This window comes from Carcharodon carcharias, chromosome 3 (genome assembly GCF_017639515.1).
Source record: "Carcharodon carcharias isolate sCarCar2 chromosome 3, sCarCar2.pri, whole genome shotgun sequence".
NCBI classification, from domain to species: domain Eukaryota; kingdom Metazoa; phylum Chordata; class Chondrichthyes; order Lamniformes; family Lamnidae; genus Carcharodon; species Carcharodon carcharias.
In genome coordinates, this window is record NC_054469.1 from 202982768 (window position 1) to 203003584 (window position 20817).

At 39.7% G+C, this 20817-nt stretch overlaps 1 protein-coding gene across 7 annotated transcripts in view; it reads right to left on the reverse strand.

The window, feature by feature from the left end:
• si:dkey-118j18.2 overlaps positions 1-20817 on the reverse strand; it is a 71864-nt gene that overhangs the window by 49179 nt on the left and 1868 nt on the right. For 4 of the 7 annotated variants that reach the window (XM_041185047.1, XM_041185048.1, XM_041185042.1 and 1 more), the window contains exon 2: positions 11587-11659. The gene's annotated coding sequence lies outside the window, so the exon portion shown is untranslated. Of the gene's footprint in view, positions 1-9147; positions 9400-11586; positions 11660-20817 lie in introns of all 7 variants that reach the window. The other 3 variants (XM_041185046.1, XM_041185043.1, XM_041185044.1) reach the window with 1 other exon arrangement.

Consider the following 20817-nt stretch of genomic DNA (forward strand, 5'->3'; position numbering starts at 1 on the left):
ACTCACATCTCTGAATCAGAACGTTCTCTCTCTTCCAAAGTTCTCTTGATTCCAGAAATGTTCCTTTAGATTAGAAAATTGCATGTCACTCCACTTTTTAAAAAAGATAATAGAAGGAAAACCAGAGAATTTTAGACCATTTAGCCTAATATCTGTTGGCAGGAAATTGCTGGAGTTTATAATTAAGGATAGGGTGACAGAACATCTTGAAAATTTTCAGCTGATCAAACAGCCAGAATGGATTTGTAAAGGGGAGGTCAAGCTTGACAAACCTGATTGAACTTTTTTGAACAGATGTCTAAAGTAGTAGACAGGAGAATCTTATATGGACTTCCAGAAGGCATTTGATAAAGTCCCCCATAAGAGAATACTAGGTGAAGATGAAGCTCATGGAATTGAAAGCAAATTATTGACCTGATGAGAACATTGGCTGACTAGCAGGAGACAGAGAGTAAACATATTGGGCAGGTACTCAGATTGGCAGGATGTGACTTGTGGTGCCCCGCAAGGATATGTATTGGGACCTTAATTATTCACTGCATTTATTAATGATTTAGAAGGTGGAACAGAAAGCCACAATCAAATCTACTGATGACAAAGATAGGCTGCATTGTAAGCAGTGTAGATGAAAGCATAAAATACAAAGAGATATTGACAGCTTAAGGGAATGGACAAAACTGTGGCAAGTGGATTTCAATGCAGGCAAATGTGAAGTCATCCACATTGAAACTACAAAAGAACAGAACAGGGTACTTTCTAAAAACCAAGCCTCGAGCCCTCCACCCATACAAACTACCACCCCATCTCCAATCTCCCTTTCCTCTCCAAAGGTCCTGGACATGTTCTTACTTCCTAAATCCGTGCCCAACTTTCATCAAACTCCATGTTTGAATCCCTCCACCCCGCCACAAAATCGAAACAGCTCTTAGCAATGTCACAATTGACATCCTACGTGACTGTGATAAAGGGAAAATATCCCTCCTTGCCTTTGTCGACCTGTCTGACAGAGGAGATCAAACCGTCCTCCTCCAAGACCTCTCCACTATCGTCCAAGTGGGTTGGACTGCACTTGCTGGACTCCATTCTTACCCATCTAATTCTAGCCAGAGAATCACCTGCAATGGCTTCCTTTCCTGATCCCACATCATTACTAAAGATCTGCCCTTGGGCCACCACCAACCCCCTCTGCCACTTCTCACTCTACATGCTGGGTCTCGACGACATCATCTGAAAACACGTCAGTTTCCACATGTACGTTGGCAACACCCAACTCTACCTGACCACCAGTCCTTTGGGCCCTTCCACTGTCTATGACTTGTCGCAGTGCTTGCCTGTTGTCCAATACCAGATGAGCAGAAATTTCTTCCAACTACATATTGGGAAGACTGAAGCCATTGTCTTTCGATCCCCTCCAAATTCTGCTGCTGAGTCATTGGCGCCAACTGTCTCCCTGGCAACTGGCCGAGGCTGAAACAGATTGTTGAGCTTTCAATTACATATCCATGCCATCCTTAAGACTGCCAATTTCAATTTTTGGAACATCCTCCCAACAGCACTATGCTCACCTGCCATTGAAACCCTCATTCATGCTTTTATTACCTCTAGACTGGATTATTCCAATGCACTCCTGGCCAGCCTCCCAGTTTTACCTTCTGTATATTTGTGGTCACCCAGAACTCAGCAGCCTATGTTTTATCTCTCACAAAGTCCTGCTCACCTATCATTGCTGTTCTTGCTGACCTACAATGGCTCCCAGTTAAGCAACACCTTGATTTTCATTATTCCCATTCTTGTTTTCAAATCCCTCCAGGGCCTTGCCCCTCCCTATCTTTGTTAGTGTTCTAACCCCACAACTGTTCAAGTTACCTGTGCTCCTCTAATTTTCGCCTCTAAGCATGCCTGATTTTCATCATGCCACCATTGGCAGCCATGCTTACAGTTGCTTGGGCGCTAGGGTCTGGAATTCTCTCCTGAAACCTCTTCATCTCTCAACTTTTTATCCCTTCTTTAAGACAGTTCTTGAAATCTACCTCTCTGAACATGCTTTTGGTCACCTGCCTTAGTATCTCCTTACATGGCTTGATGTGATATTTTGTTATCTAATGCCCACGAGGTGCCTTGGGATGTTTTATTATGTTAAAGGTGCTATACAAATTGTAGTTATTGAAAAGTTAGAAACATTGGAGGCCTAGAGACTTGGGAGTCCAGTTACACAGATCATTAAAATGTCACAAACAGATACTGAAAATAATCAAGAAGGCTAATGGAATACTGGCCTTTATATCTAGGGGACTAGAATATTTCAGGGTAGAAATCATGTTTCAGCTATACGAAGTCCTGGTTATACTGCAACTTGAGCACTGAGAGCACCTTAGGAAGATATACTGGCCTTGGAGGGGGTGCAACACAGATCTACCAGAATGTTACCTGGACACCAAGGGCTAAATTATAAAGAGAAATTTCTGCAGGTTGGGGAATCTCGGGCTAGGGAGTACTGTATCAAAGAGTCGTCATGAAAATATAATAATTTTTAATATATTATTGTGATTTACAGTAAAGGTAGATTAATGGTGGGGTTTGGATTAGTTTCTCTGTATGAGGCTGTGTGTGGGGCGTTTTAATTGAATTGCAGGCAGCAAATCTGGAGCTTTTGAGTTATCAAAAGAGAAGCTAGGTTTGAAATGCTAAATATGTAAACATGGCTGAAATTTTAGAATTTGAGGTGTGAGGAACATTTGCATTTTTAGATAAACCAGAGTAGTGAATTTCAAAGAGATGGTAAGGACTTACGCCTAGCCATAAGAGGCTGTGTTTATTTTTCCCAAAGGTTACTGATAATATGAGTACTACGGAAGATTTATATTATGGAAAAAGTAAAGTTGCAAAGACATATTAAGACAATGGAATTTACATTAAAAAGGGAGAAACCTGTATAAAGGAGATGAGGTTATTTGCAAGGAGAAGGCATTCTAAGATCTAATAAGTGTGAAAAGCCTCCAGCCTATATGTATCAAGTTGCTGTCTACAGGAATTGAAGCCAAGAAAACTCACTGTGAATATCACTGTCCATTGCCTGGGTCTGTTGAAATCTATTTTGTTTTACTCTTGCCTTAACGGAGGTGTAGCTGACAGTCAGCTTAATAAGGGGAGCTAGGTGTTATTGTAGTGGTAATTTATAGACTTTGTGCTTAAAATAATTTCTTTTATTAATGGATGTTTAATTTAGTTTTGTAAAATACCTCTAAGACTCGGTAGACTTATTACTTTTGAATTCAAGGCAAGCATCTCGAAATAAAAATACAAATTGCACAAACAGTTGTGGCAGCTGTTTCAAGTTTCCCTCTGGGACTTGAGCAGCTCAGTATTCACCATGCGCTGTGCCATAACAGAGTCAGAAGGGCTCAAGGAACTAACTCTTGTTTCTATATTCCTAGGTTCAAGTCCCACTCCAGATGTTTGTGAACAAAGTCTAGGCTGACACTCCAGTGCCCTACTCAGGAAGCGCTAGACTGCTGAAGATGTCGTCTTTCAGGTGCGACAAGACATTAAATCAAGGCCCTGTATGTTCTCTAACGTGCACTCTCTCTTAGAAGAGCAGAGGTGTTCTCTCCTGGTTGTAGCTGTTTGCGGGAGCTTGCTGCATGTCACACTGCAACAGTAATTGCACTTCAAAAATAATTTGTTAGCTGTGAAACACTTTAGGACATCCTGAAGACATAAACGATGCTGCACAAATGCAAGTTCTTTCTTTTAGTGCTCTAAGGGCAACAAGGAATTAGCAGGAAATATTATCTTACCACTCCCATAATAATAAAGAAAAGTAATGAAAATTACCTTTGAAATATCAAAGGGAAAAAATTAGGAGCGAAGCTAATGGCAACAATGGACTGGGAATGTTTAGCTATAAACAGCAGCATGTGTTCATTAGAATCACTGATCAAAATTTCCAGTGTTTTCGGAAACTGCCCAATCATACATTGCAGTCCCAATAGCGAGTGTTAGGCCAGCTCCCCAGGACACAGAAAATCTGAATCAGCTGTTCTTATATGAGATTTACTGGAAGTAGCAACTATTCTTACAAAAGCAACACTGTGTGCATGCTGGAAATCTGAAATAAAATAGAAAACGCCAGAAATACTCAGAAGGTCTAAAGCATCTGAGAAGGGAGAAACAGAGTCAATGTTTCAAGTCAATGACCTTTCATTAGAACTCAAAAAATTGAGAGATGCAAAAGGTTTTAAGCACAAAGACAGGGAACGACAGAGGGCGAGAAAGAACAAAAGACAAGGTCACCGGCCCAAAACATTAACTCTCTTGCTCTCTCCACTGATGCTGCCAGATCTGCTGAATGTTTCCAGCACATTTTATTTTGTTCCATTTTATTTTTCTCAGCTCATCAGGCTGCAAAATAGAGACATTTCTATCCTCCAGCTCCAATTCTCAAACTGTGGGAGCTTATAGTTCAGCAGCCAAAGTTATTATATAGGACCAAAGTTTTACATGTAATGTGTACAGAATGTGCTTAGAAAATGGGGACGAAATGCATTTGCTATACTAGTTCATTTATTCCCTATCCTCTAACCCTGTTCCCTCTGAAGGGAACAGATGTGCAATCCCATAGGAGAACACACACATAAACACTTCACACAGCTCCTAATGATATATTTCATGTGGGATCCAATTATCTCCTTGCACTCCTAGCTATCTGGATTAAATGATTTTGGATTGCTGCATCAATATTCCTGGAAAATCTCTTTGCTCCTATTAGATCAAGGTGCAGCCTGCAGCTCCTTCCCTCATCCTGGTAATGTTCTCTGTTATTAACGAAAATAAATACCACCAAAATGCCAGTAATTTGCTTATATGCTTAAATATTCTTGTATGCTTCTCCTTTCCCCAAAGTACAGCAGGCATACCAGTAAATATTACTTTTTATTCCTTATCTTAAATACATATTATGGTTAGCATCTTGGATACACAAATCAAGCACAGAGTGGAGAAAACAGCCTTCCAAGATCACGAGGGACAAATTCCACTTACAGAACTACCATTAGGCCTTTTGAGACAGAAGACAAGGAAGGAAGCATTGGATAGCAAGATGTGTAAACCATTAACTATTATGTTGTGCATTACAGTTCTTGAGATTCTTTTAATTCGTTATTTTATAATTCTCCCACAACTAACAAGACCTGTATTCACCAGTACTTTAGTCTGGCATATTATACATGCCAGTCTTGGCAAGCCTGCATTCTCAGTGCACTCATCTACAGTGGTAAAACCTGGACTACATGTGCTAGGCAGGAGAAAAGGTTGAATAGTTTCTTCTGCTGTCTTAGACAAATCCTCGGCATCTCTTGGCAGGACAATGTTGCCAATTCAGAAGTCTTGGAGGATGCTAATTCCATCATCATTACTAAGCCAAGGTCTGGACTGGCTCGGCTATGTTCATTGGATGGATGACAGCTGTATACTTAAAGACCTTCTGTATGGTGAACTGGCCACTGCGTCTTGACCTCCTGGGCGTCCATACCTCCGCTATAAGGACACCTGCAAGTGAGATATGAAGATGGCAGACATTGACACTGACAACTGGGAGATGGTTGCTGATGGCTGTGACCTCTGGAGGCTGTTTCGTAGGGCCTTGAAAGAGGCAAGCAGAAACAAAATGCTCAGGTGGCCAAGAAGAGGGCTCTTCTGCACCTTCTCAGCACACTGCAGCAAATGCAGCAGAGACTGCCAGGTTGGGGTGGGACTGAGCCACATCAGACAATGCTTAACATGGAGTTGATAATCACGGTGCAAACGAGATGGAAGGCTGCCTTAGTAAAAAATATATAGCCTTGGCTCAGTTAGTAACACTACCAGCCAAGGAAGAAGGCTATGGGTTCAAGCCCCAATCTACAGTCAAGAGCACACCATCTCTGCTGGCATTCCAGTTCAGTACAGAGAGTGTGCTGCTTGTTGGAAATGCCTTCTTTCAGATAAGATATGAAATCAAGGCTCCATTGACCCTTTCAGGTAAACAAAATATCCCAGCTGCGGCACTATGTGAAGAAAAACAGGGAAACTTTTCCCTTGGTGACCATGGCAATATTTATCTGTTGACCAATATCATTACAAAAAATTGCCTTGTCATTATCTCATTGCTGTTTGTAGGATCTAGCCAATTTTCACACAGCTTTCTACATTGCAACATTGACTACACTTCAAAATTAATTACAAAAACAAAAACAGAATTACCTGGAAAAACTCAGCAGGTCTGGCAGCATCGGCGGAGAAGAAAAGAGTTGACGTTTCGAGTCCTCATGACCCTTCGACAGAACTTGAGTTCGAGTCCAAGAAAGAGTTGAAATATAAGCTGGTTTAAGGTGTGTGTGTGTTACTTCAAAAGTAATTGTTTGGCTTTAATGCACTTTGAGATATCCTTTGTTGTGAAAGATCCTACATAATTAGCACTTATAATGCTTTCTTCAGAAAATCCCATTTTGAATTGAAAAAATATGATTCAACCATGTTATACTTATGTTTTTCATGGCTGAAATGGATGTGGTACAAAGATTTCATGTGCTCATTGCCAAGCTTTGCTAAAAATGCAACAGAAAGAAAAAGTTACAATGCACCCACATGAATAGTTCACTGATCAACCATAATGCTTCACTGAAATCTTAACAATCACAGTTACAAGTGTACTGCATTTCCACAGCTGCAAATTCTATTGTATTTCAATCCTTTACTTCTGTATTCACAATATTGATTCATTTTGAAGGATTCCATTAACAATCTGTTCAATCAAAGGGGGTGGGGTGAAGACAGATGGACAGAGCACATAGCATCAAGCAGATGCTCGGTTTTTCACCAGAGGAAATAGAATAGTACTGCAAAGCCAGCCACAGGTTCGACCAAAGGGTCAACCACCTGAAATGTTAACATTATCTTTCTCAGATGCTGCCTGGCTTGCTGAATGATTCCAGTATTTTCTGTTTTCATTCCACAAGCCTGATCCTTCTTCCAGCACCACTCCTGCCTGCTGATTTTGGAGCAGCATTTTCACTGGTGATCCAGTTACCCTCTTAAAGTGGGGAAACAATTGGAAAGGGCAGAGACAAGCTTTTTTTTGAAAAAAAAAATCTGCATTACGTTTCAATGAAGTAATAAATACAGGTTTAAAAAATATTGCTACTGTTGGGTAGAGGAGATTTAAATATACAATTATAGCATGTTTTAAATAAAATGATTTAACTGTAGCCTAGTGTGCTGCATCAGAATGCAGAATTGGAAACTAGATGGGCACAGATGTGATCCTCAGCTCTACTGACCACGGCCATCTTGCATGGGAGGCTCATAGATAGGCCAGGATTCTGACTGCAAGGCTGGAGCAGAAATGATATATATTCCTTTAAATGCATTCTCAGAATTAAGTTCATTACCATTTAGCAAGAACAAACATTTACAGTGCTCAGAAAGCTCTTTATATCTATATTTATGCTTACATTTCTTATCAAGCATGTTTTAGGTTTTTTAAAATAAAGTTCCTATTGTCTAGGTTGACCCAAATAAGCACACCTACTCCCTCCTACCACCCAAGACTAACATTGTGATGTGCTGCAAAGATTATACAATGGCAAAATGTTTATCGTGCTTTTAGAAGTGATAAGCTTGTGTGTGGGCATTACTGAGTGGTGATGAAGTCACACAAGTAGAAACACATGCACACATGCCTATCTCATAGCTGATGTCAATTATTAGAGAAATAACCTGAATTTTAAAATAAATTAGTTGGCTTTGTTCTTTAGACTTTCACACTCCTCTCTCGAAGAGATCTAATTTTAATCTTCCAATGTTATGAAATTTAAGATTAGCTCAGGGTGAACAACCCATTGATTTATCCTCCGATGTGGAAGGATTACTAAATCTTCACATGGTCTCATGCCCTGGAAGATTAGGTGAAATCATGTACTTGTTGCAGATAGATATCTAGCAGGTTACTTTATCACTACGATAAATTGGTAATTTTCATTGCAAATGGAAGAATTTTTAAAACCTACAGTTATATAGTGGAGGAGGGAAAGAGAATCTAAATCTAAAAGTAAATATACTAAATATTTCATTTTCAAAGATATGAAGGGCTATGGGGAAACAGATGGGATATGGGACTCACAATAGCTTTTCTAAGGAGCTGGTACAGGCACAATCGGTCGAACGACCCTTTCTTTCTATTCTGTATGATTCTAAAAGTCCCAACATACATTTTTCAGTTTAATTTTGACCTCCCATACTAAACTATTAAGCTGCCCACACATTTCATTTTCAGAATTACCCGAAGTACTGTTTCACGCACTTCAAACAGGAAGTAGCAGCCGGAGGGAAAACCCAGTTTGGGAAAACCCATTTTGAGTGCAAGGTGCCAAATTACAAAAAGAGAGAAAAAAAATCACACGCTATCAGGCACTTTTAGTTGCAATTACTTAAATTAACACAGGCTCGCCACTTTGTGATGCTTTATAAAAATACACTCACGCCTTACTTTACAATGCTATTTCAAATCTAAATGTGGAAAAAAAAAGCACGCTGCTTTTGTTTTTCAAAAGGCAACTTGAAGTCAGAAATAACGTAGTGTGATAAACTAATAGTTATCGTCATCTTCGGATTAAACCACAAAAATGCTTAGTATTTCTTTGGAATGGATACATGTCAGAAGGTCGGAAAAATTTTGAATACCGCAACTATCGCTAAATACATATATAGAAAGCTTTTGACTTAGAAGGGGCCATTGTGATTTCCTTTTTAGCGATTTCAATTCAGAGAACATGTAATTATTTTACACACCTTTAAGAAAAAAGATAAATTGCTCATCTACCCTTCCTCAAAATTCCATTTCTGATTTCCATTCATTTTGGAGAGAAAAAGGCGAAGACCGTTTACCAGCATTATTTTACTTGTGCAAAATTATGGATTCCCCCTTAAACTGGATGCTGGTAGTACCTACCCGTAGGGTCATAGTGGCCTCTAGGTTCAGCAATGGAACACACACCCTTCGGAAGACAATGAGCTTCCTTCCACCCTCTGTCTCCCATAGATGTAACAAAGGAAAGAATGATTTGTTGCAAATTAATACCGCGGATCCCATTTTTCTCCTCTTTCACTTACATTAAAGTCAGATCCAACCTCTGAATCCTTCTCTCCTGTGTAATCACCTTCGAAAAGTTGGCGAACCCGTCTTTTTTGTCAGTTTTCTTTTTGTTGCCTCCTCTTAATGTAAAGTCAAGAAGCCAATTTGGTATTGTTCAGACGCAATCTGACGACATTTTTCTAACCCGCCCCCCGTGCTGATGATGGTATTACGTCTGAAGTTTGTGCTTTCACATGGCAGGGGAGGAGCGACAAGGACGTGCCTGGAAACTAAGAGAGAACTGTGTCTGTCTGAGCCTCCTCTCTGTACTGCCGCATCTGGACCGGCGAAACCAAACTTACAACTGTACCGATTGTATCTCTTACACTGTAGAAAACCTGGGACCATTTTGATTCTATAGCGCGCTCATCGGTTAAATATGTAAATCTTATAATCATGAATTATATGTACGTCAGAAATTTCTTACTAGATTTAAAATAGAGAAATACATCCACAATCCACCCAATATCATAGCTTCCATTTAAAGATGACCTCTGTCAACCCAACTAAATAAAAACTAAAAATAGAAAGATTTTTTTTTCAATCTACCACGACTTGTAACATTTACTTCTCCGATACTAACAGCTTACATCACCAAAGTATGTAAGAACATAAGAAATAAGGGCAGGCATAGACCATACTGCCCCTTGAGCCTGCTCCACCATTCAACATCATGGTCGATCTTTAATCTTAACTCCACTTTCCTGCCCTATCCTCATATCTGTTCATTCCTTGAGTGCCCAAAAATTTATCAACCTGAGCCTAGAATATATTTAATGACTGAGTATCCACAGCCCACTATGGATAGAGAATTCCAAAGGTTCACAACCCCGTGAGTGAAGAAATTTCTCATCTCAGTCCTAAATGTTTATTCTGAGACTGACGCTGAATTATTAACACCCAAGTGAGCGGAAACATCCTCCCAGCAGCTACCCTATCAAGCCAATTAAGAATTTTAGATGTTTCAGTGAGATCATCTCTTATTCTTCTAAACTCTAGATATAAGCCTATTCTACTCAAACACTTCTCACAGGAAAACCTTTTGATCCCAGGAACCAATGCAGTCAACCTTAATTAAACCTCCTCCAAAGCATGGTTGGGGACTAAAACTCTACACTGTACCACATCTGTGGTTTCACCAAAGTCCTGCACAATTGGAGCAAGACTTCCTCACTCTTGTATTCCAGCTTCCTTGAAATAATGACCAAATATCACTTGATGTCCAATTCCTTTCTTCGAGTATGAGGATACTCAAATCCCTTAACACCAGCTTTAATAGTTTCTCAATTTAAAAAATGTTTTTTCTATTTTTCCCACAAAGTGAATAGCCTCATATTCCCCCATATTATATCCCATCTGCCACCTCTTGCCCATTTAGTTAACTTATTTTCTTCTTCAGATTCTTTGGGCAGTATTTAATGGAGGTGACAGGGGGCTCAGGAGCTGGCAAGAACCCACCGTCACCTCTTTTCGGGAAGGCCTACTGAACTAAGTACCATTCAGGCACTTAACTGGACAGCAGCAGGCCTTCTCCAGGATCAACGACCCAAGGGACAGAAGTCCCACCAACCAAGCTGCCGGCCAATCAGAGACTGGCAACTCTATTGGAAGCAGCACCGACATGGAGGTGGTGGCTGCTGCCGATATGACACCCACCTGAGCATTGCTGGATCTCAGGCCACAGGTGAGTGATGACTGGGTCGTAGGATGGGCATGGCAGGGGAGGAGAACTTGCATTGACAGAAGGGCAGAAGGTCAGCTCTCAGCCGACAACCATTTCCCGATGCTGGGTCCCTCAATCAGGCACTGTGTGCCTTTGAAAGTAGGACCCAGCCCCTGGGAGCCTGCAAGCAACGCCGCATGGGTTGAAGCACTTTCTCTTTTACTTAACTTCCACTGCAGCCTCCTGTTCCTTTCAAGCTACAAGGCCTCTGATTGGCTCTGCAGGATCAAGAGCCCTCCCACTGTCCTTAAGTGGACAGGGAACCTGTCTCCAGACCAATGAGAGGAGCGCCCCCTTGGAAATACCAATGAGTAACTGTTTACTCCCTAGGGATTGGTTCGGCACCTGAAACATCCCGACCTCTATTTCCTGTTCCTGGACTGAAAATCCACTCCAAAATGTGTAACAAATTATCCTGTTGGAAAATATTTTAATTAAGATAATTTTTAAAATTCGTCTTTTTAAACAAAAATGACATAAATTTCCAATAGGCATTGCGAATATAAAGAATGCTGCTCTAACTTGTGTATAATAATTTTTACTTTTTGAACTTCAAAATACATTTGCTCAGTTTCCACAGGAAAAACCTCACTTCCCACAGGCCTAAACATGACTTCAAATATGAGATTAGATGCCATTTTGTACAATAAATCTTAACAATGTTAGCGTATGTAGCAAAAATAGTTTGGCTTACCACTGTATCCTCCAATTCGCACTGAAGTGTTGGCAAAAACCATGCTGACAAAGCATAAAGTTCAGGCTAAAAACTAAAAACAGACTTAATGTAAGTAAAATTATAATGAAGCAAAAATAAAATTGGTAGTTAACAATACAGTTCCTACCTAAACCATCTATTTCAAAAAATATAAATTCAAGTAGGTGTGACCATCTCTCATTCATTTGATCATGAGTCCATGATTTAAAAGGAAACTGTCAGAAACATCAAGGCCTCAAATAGAAAACTGAAGAATATGGGATACCAGCCTGAATTTATACTTTTCTTTAATGTTCAAGCTTGTGCAATGGAAATAAAGATATCCTGTGCAATTAATCAAAAACGGTACCACTTTTAATGTTTTTCACAGTGACAAATGAAGGACTAAAAAGAATGGAGATGTGAAGAAGTTGGACTAACACTTCCTAGTTAAACAAGATTTGACATAATTACATTCAAATTCCAGGCAGATGCTTTCAATTTCTTTCCTTTTTCCCCCCAGAAATGAACAAATTAGTTAACAAAGTCAATATAAATTTGTCATTAATGTACAACTTTTCAGACCAAAGTGTAAATTTCACTTAGGCTAATAGAAATAAAGCTAAGACAAAAAAAAACATTAACAAAACAGCAGCCATGGCTACCAATGGAAAAGTTCCAGTGTCCACAACAAACTGAATTCATGGAAGATAAAATGTAGACATTTTTTGAATTGAAACTGGATAGGTCTCACAATACCCCACAATAACAAACAAAATTTAAGTGAAAATGATCTGTAACTTTACATTTGAAATTTGCAGATACACAAATGGTTAAAAATCCATTAGTTCTGATAAAAGTTCTACACCTGAAATATGAACTGGTTTGTTTTTTCCACAGGTGATGAGTGACTTAACTGTGTCTAATATTCTGTTTTTATTTATAAATCTGCTTGACTTGATTGCAGCTGATATCAGGTGTTCCCTACAATTTTTTAATATTCACATTGAAAAAGGAACATGGGTCAGCTATTCTATCAGTTCTTAAATCGGTAGATGGAACAGTATTAAATCGATTAGCACAAGCAGAAACCATAATATTTTATTTCACAGATTACTGAAGACAGTGTGGGAATCATCATAACTATTTGGTTCTAATATTATTTTTTGCATGTGTCTGGGGAATTGCATTTGGAGAAAAAATCTAATGGTAACAGGAGTACTGCATATCGAGTAAATAACAGACCAGCCATAACTTCTACATTTGGCAAGAATCTCATGCCTGAGATTGTAGTCCCACAGTTGTATGGAATATGTAATTCATGGCACTTTATTTGCTTTCACTTGCTGGAGAGCAAGGAAACATTATGCAGTTAAGGCTATTCCAGCATTGATAATAGATAGTGAAAGTCCTTTAATAAAACCTTATTGAGTAAATATTTCAACTTCATGCTATTAATTTCCTTTCTGTTGCTCTCCATCATAAAAAAGAACAAGGGGAAAGTACTCACTGTGATAAGCAGGATAGACATACCATCAAAATTTGAGAAAAAAGAGATTACTACATTTACAGTGCACTGAACAATATAGTATAAATTCGTTTTTACAAATACAAACAAGTGGGAGGCAAAGTTGTGCTTAAGGAATCCTGATAAAAAAATTTTCCAAATGACAAGTGCAAATTTTATTGGCAACATCTTAAAGATGGTGATCAATCAATGTCCACCTTTCTCAATGCAAGACCATCTTGTCCCGATTGGCTGAAAGTATTTTTTTCCTGGAGTTACTGGGAGATGTAACTTAGTCATTTTAATAATTCAAGGAAATCTGTGATTTGGAGCAACTGCATCAGTGGTATCATGCCAATGAATGCATATTAATGAATCCAATATGACAAATTTGGTATGCTACTTTTAACCAAGTTTTCTTTTTGGCATAATAACATCTAGAGTGTCAAACAGCCAAGTTGCTCACCAAGCCTGCTTTTTCCTGAGTTCATGACCCTTCAAATTTAAAGAATATTAAGGAGCAGAAGACCATTCAGCCCCTCAAGCCTTTTTCACCATTTGATGAGATCATGGCTGATCTGTATCCCAACTCCATCTGCGTACCTTGGTTTCATATCCCTTAATACACAAAGCTAACAAAAATCTATTGATCTCAGCTTTGCTAATTTTCTACTGCTTTATGAAGGACAGTTACTCATCTCTACCACCCTTTGTAAGAATAATTGTTTCGTAACTTCCATCCAAAATGGCTGGGCTCTGATTTTAATGTTATGTTCCCTTATCCTAGACTCCACTAGTTGAAGAAGTTTTTCTCAATTTACCCTATCAATTTCTTTCAAAATCCTAAAACCCTCAATCGCCCCTTAACCTACTATTTTCCAGGGAATTCAAGCTGAGTTTATGTAATCTCTTCTCAACCTCTAACCCTTGAAGTCCTGGTAACATTCTGATGAATCTGTGTTACATTCCTTCCAAGTCAATATACCCTTTGTACAGTACCCAGAATTGTATCAATACTCAATGTGGTTTAACCAGGCTTTGAATAGCTCTGGAAAAACTTCTTTCCCCTATGCCATAGCCCTCTAGTTGTAAAGTCTAATTAGATTCTTCATTTTGTTTGTAACTGTCTACTACATTTTAGCATTCCGAGCTCATGGATCCTTAAGTTTCTTTGGACCTCCATTGTTCCTAGCTTTTCACCATTTAAAAAAAACTTGGATCTATCCTTTCTTGGCCTAAAATGGATCATCTCACCTGTGTTGAAATCTGTGCCATAGTTTTGCCCATTCATTTAATCTATCAATGCCCTTTTGTAATTTTATGATCCCATGTACACTAACTATTCCATCAATCTTGTGCCATTGGCAAACTTGGACATATGGCATAGTGCCAGTACATGTAGGCTGTACGTCCCAAAGACTGACGGATCATGTCAAACAGCATGTCCCTTCTGCTGTTTGCAATGGGCAAGGTACAGATTGTACCCAACCAGCCCGTGCTTGCAACACTCAAAACACAGTGTCCAACATTAGATGTGCTTCTGCGATTGGACAACATTTGCTAAATAAACCTCTGTGCTAAGAATTACGCTGACAACCAATTTAAGATTGTCAGTCAGGCTCAGTGTGGCACATTTGCGTGTACTGGAAGCTACATATATTAATACACAGGGCCCTATTCTTTGCAGACAGAAAGAACATGTACACACATTACGTCGATTTCAGCTAAACAAAATAAGTGACAGCATTCACTGGCTCATTCCTTAGGGCAACACCTTCACCAATCAGATTCAAGCTTCCTGGTTTAAATTTCAAAAAATGCTTGCCAATTGCCTATCAGTCACCATCAACTGGTGCATTCTCCATGGCACTGTCTCTACCAATCAGAGCCCACTTGCCAATCAATCAGCACTCTCTTCTAATACAGTTGTTTTCCCCTTATATTGATATTCTTGCAAAATGTTCTGATGAATGCAAGACAAAAAGTTTTGACAAAAAATGTCTCTTTCTTCAGCAAAATGATATGTAGGAAACCAGGAAGTGCAATGTGATGAGCAGCAGAGGAAATTCTGGTTACAATAGTGATCATTATATCCTGATCTGCACTTACGTCATAGCTCATCATTAACTCCAGACCATTATGTGCCTTTTAATTTATTTTTTCCCAGCAAATTAGCTAGTAGTTGCTAAGTAGTATGAGATTCCATGAAAACACAGAAATATGTGGAACTACCCCTCCCCCCACAGGGTTTATCTGTGTTCCACATTTTATTCTATAGCAGGTAATGGTATTGCTTGCATACTGTATTATTCTCCATAAATCAGGTTTTGTTTTATGTGCCAGCTTCATGTCAATAACTTGTAATGATCAAAATGTATGCGATAAGGTAACTCAAAGCAGATGTTAGCCTTGGCTAATGGCAAAACTTTCACCTGGGTCAGAAGATTATGGATTCAAATCCAGCTCCAAAGACTTGAGCACATAATGGAGGTTGACACTTCAGTACAGTGCTGTGGGAGTGTTGTCGCAGATGTTGTCTTATAGGTAAGATTACACTGAGGTCTGTCTGCTCTCAATTTGAAGGGATATGATTAGTGGTGGCGGCCACAGCTTTTCACTATATTTATCATTGACTTGCATGAAGGAATAGAGGGCTATAAATCTCAGTTTGTTCAGGACATTAAGTTAGGTGACACAGTAAATAGTGTAGATGAGAGCAGGAGGTTGCCAAGGGACATTGACAGTTAAGTGAGTGGACAAAATTGCCAGAAAATGTGAGGCATTCCATTGTAAGCCCAAGAAAGATAGATCAGAACATTTTTAAATGGCGTGAAGCTAGGAACTGCAGATGAGCTGAGGGATTTAGGGATCCAATTACAGAAATCACTAAAAGCTAGTTGACAAGTACAACAAAACTAAGAAGGCACATAGAGTGTTGGCCTATTTCGCAAGAAGGCTGGGACAAAAAGTGGTGGAAGTTAAGAAAATAATTCAAGACTCACAAGATACATCCCACTGAGGAAGAAGGATTCTAGGAAGGGGATAAACCAACAATGGTTCACCAAGGAAGTTAAGGATAATATCAAATTGAAAGAAAAAAAAACATATAATGTGGCAAAGATTAAGCGGTAAGCCAGAGGTTTGGGAAAGTTTTAAAAACCAACAAAAGGTGACCAAAAATAATAAAGAGGGAGAAAATAAACGTTGAGGGTAAACTAGCAAGTAACATAAAAACGGACAGTAAGAGCTTCTTTAAATATATATAAAAAAAGAGGGGCCAAAGTGAATATAGGCTTTGAGAATGAGGCTGGGGAAATAATAATGGGGAACCAGGAAATGGCAGAGGAGTTGAATAAATACTTTGCATCAGTCTTCACAGTAGAATACACTAATAGCATATCAAAAATACTAAATAATCAAGGGGCAAAAGGGAGGGTAGGAAATAAATACAACTATCACTAGCAAAAAGTACGAGGGAAACTTAAGGCCGAGAAGTCCCCTGAACCTGATGGGTTGTATCGTAGGATATTAAAGGAAGTAGCTGCACAAATAGCGGATGCACTGATAGTAATCTTTCAAGAATCCTCAGATTCTGGAAAAGTCCTAGAAGATTGGAAAACTGCCAATGCAATGCCCTTATTCAAAAAGGAAGACAAAAAAAAGGTAACTATAGGCCAGTTGGCTTAACATCCATCATTGGGAAAATGTTACAGTCTATTATAAAGGATGTAATAGCAGAGCATTTAGAAGTGCATAATATAATCAAACAGAGTCAGCATGGCTTCATGAAGGTGAATCCCGCCTGACAAAATTATTGGAATTCTTTGAGAAGGTAACAAGCAGGATAGGTAAAGCGGAACCAGAGGATGTAATATATTTGTACTTCCAAAAGATGTTCGATAAGGTACCGCACATAAGGCTGCTTAATAAGATAAGAGCCCATGGTGTTGGGGGTAGTATATTAGCATGGACAGAGGATTGGCTAACTGACAGAAGACAGAGAGTTGGGATAAATGAGGCATTTTCAGGATGGCAACCTGTAACTAGTGGAGTGCCACAGGGACCAATGCTGGGGCCACAATTATTTACAACATATATAAATGACTTAGATGAGGCAAGTGAATGTATTATCAACAAGTTTGCAGATGACACAAAAATAGGCAGGAAGGCAAGTGGTGAGGATGACAGAAAGAGTCTACAGAGAGATATAGACAGGTTAAGAGAGTGGGCAAAAACTTGGCAGATGGAATATGTGGGAAAATGTGAGGTTATGCACTTTGGGAGGAAGAATAGAGGAGTTGAATATTATTTAAATGGAGAAAGACTGCAGCACAGAAGGATTTGGGAGTCCTCTTGCATGAATCCCAAAAAGCTAACATACAAGTTCAGCTGGTAATAGGGAAGGCTAATGGAATGTTGGCCTTTATTTCAAAGGGAATGGAGTATAAAAATAGGGAAGTCTTGCTAAAACTATACAAGGCGCCAGTCAGATCACACCAAGGATACTGTGAACAGTTTTGGTCCCCTTATCTAAGGAAAGATATACTGGCATAGGAGACAGTCCAGAGAAGGTTCACTAGGTTGATCCCAGGTATGGAGGGATTTTGTTATGAGGAGAAGTTGAGTAGGTTGGGCCTGTACTCATTGGAATTTAGAAGAATGAGAGGCGACCTTATTGAAAAATTCAAGATTCTTAGGGGGTTTGACAGGGTAGATGCTGAGAGATTGTTTCCCCTTGTGGGTGAGTTTAGGACCAGAGGGCATAATCTGAGTAAGGGGTCACCCATTTAAAACAGAGATGAGGAGGAATTTCTTCTTTCAGAGGGTAGTGAATCTGTGGAATTATTTACTGCAGAGGGCTGTAGTGCCACTAAGTATATTCAAGGCTGAGATAGACAGATTTTTAATCAGTAAGAGAATCAAGGGTTATGGGGAAAAGGCAGGAAAGTGGAGTTGAGGATCATCAGATCAGCCAGGATCTCATTGAATGGCAGAGCACACTCGATGGTCTGAATGTTCTGCTCCTACATCTTATGATCTTATTACAGTGTGCAGAATGTTACCTAGGCTCCATCTGGCATATTGCATTCAACTCTGAGCACCACACCTCAGAATGGATATACTGGCCTTGGGTGAGGGATGCATAGATCCACTGGAGTGATATTAAGGCTAAAAGATTAATTTATATGGACTGATTGCATTGACTAGACCTATGTTCCCTTGGATCTAGAAGATTGTATACAAAAAGCAGGACAAATCCAAGCAGCCAATTACCACCTCATCAGTCTACTCTCGATAATCAGTAAAGTAATGGAAGGGGTTATCAACAGTGCTATAAAGCAGCACTTGCTTAGCAATAACCTGCTCACTGACGCTCAGTTTGGGTTCCACCAGGCCACTCAGCTCGTGACCTCATTACAGCCTTGGTTCAAACATAGACAAAAGAGCTGAAATCCCGAGGTGAGGTGAGAGTGACTGCCCTTGACATCAAGGCAGCATTTGACTGAGTGTGGCATCAAGGAGTCCTAACAAAACTGGAGTCAATGGGAATCAGGGGGAGAACTCTTCACTGGTTGGAATCATACCTAGCACAAAGGAAAATGGTTGTTGGAGGTCAGTAATCTCAGCTCCAGGACATCACTGCAGGAGTTCCTCAGAGTGGTGTCCTCGGCCCAACCATCTTCAGCTGCTTCATTAATGACCTTCCTTCCATCATAAGGTCAGAAGTGGGGATATTTGTTAATGATTGTGCAAGGTTCAGCACCATTAGGGACTCCTCATGTCCAAATGCAGCAAGACTTGAACAATAAACAATATTCAGGCTTGGGCTGACAAGTGGCAAGTAACATGAACACCACACAAGTGCCAGGCAATGACCATCTCCAACAAGAGAGAATCTAACCATCGCCCCTTGCCATTCAATGGCATTACCATCATTGAATCCTGCCACTATCAACTTCCTTTGGGGGGGTGGGGCCCAGAAACTGAACTGGACTAACCATATAAATACTGTGGCTACAAGAGCAGGTCAGAGGCTAAGAATCATGTACTAGTACCTCACCTCCTGACTCCCCAAAACCTGTCTACCACTTTACAAGGCACAGATCAGGAGTGTGATGGAATACTCCACACTTGCCTGGATGAGTGCTGCTTCCACAATAGGCAAGAAGCTTGACACTTTTGTCCAGGACAAAGCAGCCTGCTTGATTGGCACCCCATCCACAAACATTCACTCCCTCCACCACTGATGCACAGTAGCAGCAGTGTGTACCATCTACAAGATGCACTGCAGGAATTCACTAAGGCTTCTTAGACAGCACCATCCAAACCCATGACCATTAACATCTAGAAGGACAAGGGCAGCAGACAGATAGGAACACCAGCACCTAGAAGTTCCCTTCCAAGCCACTCACCATCACAGCACTGTGGGTGTACCTACACCACACAGACTGCAGCAGTTCAAGAAGGCAGCTCACCAACACCTTCTCAAGGGCAACTAGGGATGGGCAATAAATGCTGACCCAGCCAGTGAAGCTCACATTCTGTAAATGAATTTTAAAAATTAAGATGATCTAATTGAAGTATTTTGAGAAGATTAAACCACTTAGGGCAGATAGTGAGAAAGTATTTCCTCTGGTGGATGGAGTCCAGAACAAGAGAACTTAACCTTAACATTTGAACTAGGCTGTTCACACAAAGGGCATGGAAATCTGGAACAACAAAAAGCTGTTGAGGCTAAGTCAGTTGAAAATTTCAGAACTGAGATTGATCGATTTTTGTTAGGCACAGTTATTAGGGTTTGCAGAACCGACACAGGTAGATGGGAGTTAATATACAGATCAGCCATGATTTTATTCAATGGTGGAGCAGGCTAGAGGCGCTAAATGGCCTCCTGCTGTTCCTATGTTCTCTCACATGGTTAAGAAAGATGCTATGACATGATTAGAAGAACAGCAGTGTTTTCTGGTTTCCTAGTAAATATTTAGCCCTCAATTGACAAGATGATCATTTTTTAGCATTGATAATTATCTCAGTGTTGTTTGTGGAATCTTGTTGCACACAAATTCTTTTGCATGATGATTACATTAACAATACATAATTAGCTGTAAACTGTATTGTGAGGTCCTGAGGTGGTGAAAATGTTTCATCATTGCAAGTTCTTTCTTTTTATCCTGTAACAGATCCTTTTCACCAAGACTACCAGAGTTTGCCATCATTATTCCACTGAAACTAAGCAACTTTGGGAGTTTGGATATGCTCAGAATGATGGAGAAATCCAGAGGTTGCTGTAACTGATCTCATGCCCCTCCATAGGGATCCCTCAGACTGCAATCTCAATTACAATCAGGATTTGATGAAAACTTCCACACGTCTGCTGTTAGTTTCACTATTAAAACCCTTGAAAAAGTTACCTTGTTGAATAAGGTTTACTGGATTTTTACCAATGTACTAATTTACAAATTACTACTGGACAAGGCTAATTTTATATGGGTGGGGTTGTCATATTTCTCCGTAGTGATAAAAATACCACATTTTAATTTTCTTTTTTAAAAAAAAGTTTATTTTTTAGTTTTCACGCAAATCCAATCATAATCATTTATTTCACCGGCTGGAGATTTAAATTTAAAGTGAAGGGTATCAAGTGCTTCTAATTTTCTGCATTGTGTGTGTGTGAATCGTCCAATATGATTCAGCTACGACCTGGTTGCCGACTTCACTGATGC